The 2,458-nt window shown below is 40.8% G+C and overlaps 1 non-coding gene across 1 annotated transcript; it reads left to right on the top strand.

The window, feature by feature from the left end:
• The first annotated feature begins 1,467 nt into the window (after positions 1-1,467).
• LOC115718311 (small nucleolar RNA R71) lies at positions 1,468-1,574 on the top strand. The gene has a single exon (XR_004011890.1). It is a non-coding gene; the product is annotated as a small nucleolar RNA R71 (small nucleolar RNA).
• The last annotated feature ends 884 nt before the right edge of the window (positions 1,575-2,458 follow it).

Raw genomic sequence — 2,458 nt, 5'->3', positions numbered from 1 at the left:
AAAATGACCTCTTCATCTTGCACTCGCAACTTTAACTCCCCCTTTTGAACATCTATTAATGCTCGGCCCATGAGTAAGAATGGTCTTCCCAAAATAATGGGAATAGTTGAATCTTCTTCCATATCAAGAATTAGGAAATCAGCAGCGAAGATAAACTTACCAACCTTCACCAATACATCTTCAATTATCCCACGAGGATGAGTCAAAGAACGATCTGCCAGTTGTAAAGTCACTGTTGTAGGCTTTGCTTTTCCCAATCCTAGCCTTTTGAAGACAGACAATGGCATTAGATTAATGCTTGCTCCCAAATCACACAGAGCTTTGGTTTCCACCGAACCCCCTATAGAGCATGGAATATTGAAACTACCCGGATCTTTAAGCTTAGGCGGTAGTTTCTTTTGCAAAATGGCGCTACACTCCTCAGTTAATGCCACTGTTTCATAGTCCTCCAATTTTCTCTTCTTAGACAATATCTCCTTCATGAACTTCACATAACAGGGCATTTGTTCCAAGGCCTCAGCAAAAGGAATGTTGATGTGTAGTCTTTTGAAGACCTCTAGAAATTTTGTGAACTGCTTGTCTAGATTCGTCTTACAGAGTCTCTGAGGATAAGGTATCTTTTCATGATGATCAATACTGATTGGTGGGGACTGTTGAGGTTGTGTTGAGCTATCAGTAGCCTTCTCTACTGTTGGTGTTGGGGTTGGCACTGATTGAACTTTAATCTCCTTATTTACATCAATTGGTTGTGTCAATTCAGGCCCATCATACCTCTTATCGCTCCTCAGGGTAATTGAATTGCAGTTTTCCTTAGGATTAATTTAAGTTGTACTAGGCAAATTTCCTTGAGGACGGGTTGCTACCTGAGTTGCTAATTGGCCCATCTGAGTCTGCAGGTCTTTAATGGAAGATCTAGTTTCAGTCATGAATTGTAGCAATAAATCTGTCTGCAAACCAGAATTTCCACCAGAGGTTTGTTGCTGATTAAACTGTTGGTTCTGATTCTGGTTCGGATTTCGTTGCTGATAGAACCCACTGTTTCTTCGGTTATTACCCTGGTTGAACCCATAATTATTGTTATTATTCTGTGAAAAATTTCCAATGGCTTTAGCTTCATCCATTGGCAAATCATCCACATCTGATTGACACTCTGAAAAGTGGTGACTTCCTCCACATAACTCACACACAACTTGGGCTTGTTTAGCTTGCCCTGCAATTAGCTTTGTCAATGCCTGAACCTGAGCTGTCAACTTTGTGATGGCATCAAACTCTAACACACCAGCTACCCTATTTGATTGACTTCTTTCAGTTGGCCACTGCTGATTATTTAGAGCCATCTCCTCCAATAGATCATACGCCTCATTAGCACTTTTTGTCATGAAGGCTCCACCAGCTGCTGCATCTATTAGAGTTCTAGTGTTTCCTACCAACCCATTGTAGAAGTTGTGGACCGGCATCCACTTTTCTATACCATGATGAGGGCACTTTCTGATCAGATCTTTAAACCTCTCCCAAGCCTCATGGAGAGATTCATTATCTTGTTGGCAAAAGTTATTGATTTCTCCTCTCAGCTTTGCAGACTTGGCTGGAGGAAAGAACTTTGACAAGAATTTCGTTGCCAGATCATTCCAGGTGGCAATAGAGTTGGGTGGCAAGGAGTTTAGCCAACTCTTGGCTCGTTCTCTGAGAGAGAATGGGAACAGTCTCAGTCGAATGGCATCATCACTAACTCCATTAACTTTAAAAGTTTCACAAAGTTCCATGAAGTTAGAGAGATGCAGGTTAGGATCTTCAGAAGGGAGGCCACCAAACTGAACTAAAGACTGCACCATTTGAAGTATGGCAGGTTTGATCTCAAAGTTATTTGCATCCACTGCCGGTGGCCTGATACATGACTGCACTCCCGTCAGAGTAGGGAGAATGTAATCTCTCAAGCTGCGGCCATTAGCTTGATCTTCTACGGCGCCACCATTATTACCGTTATTGCCTCCATTGTTTGCAGCATTAGCAGCCATGATTTCTGAAGTTTCAGAAGTTGCTGAAACTCCTTCTTGCCTCTTGTTCTTTCGGTTTCTCCTACAAGTTTTCTCGATTTCAGGATCAACTGGTAATATGACAGCTTGTCCTTGACGGCACATAGACTTAGGATTCCTGAAATGGATCTCAAAAATATTGCAAGAAAAAGGTTAGAAAAATCAGAAAGAGAAAATATACCAAAGTAGAAGTTAGTATAATTTGTGTAATATTAATCTTTAAACAATTCCCCGGCAACGGGGCCAAAAACTTGTTACGAATTTTTATGGTTATTACGCAAGTGCACGCAATCAAGTAGTATCTCACGCAAGTGAGGTCGAACCACAGGGAATTGGATTAAGTACTACTGAACAATACTTATGATTCTATTCGGTAAAATAATAAGTTTGCAATTTGAAAGTAAATAACTCAGAAATTAAAGAGA

The sequence above is a fragment of the Cannabis sativa genome, chromosome 3 (assembly GCF_029168945.1).
Source record: "Cannabis sativa cultivar Pink pepper isolate KNU-18-1 chromosome 3, ASM2916894v1, whole genome shotgun sequence".
In the NCBI taxonomy this organism is placed as follows: Eukaryota; Viridiplantae; Streptophyta; class Magnoliopsida; order Rosales; family Cannabaceae; genus Cannabis; species Cannabis sativa.
This window is presented reverse-complemented; position numbering and strand designations above follow the sequence as displayed.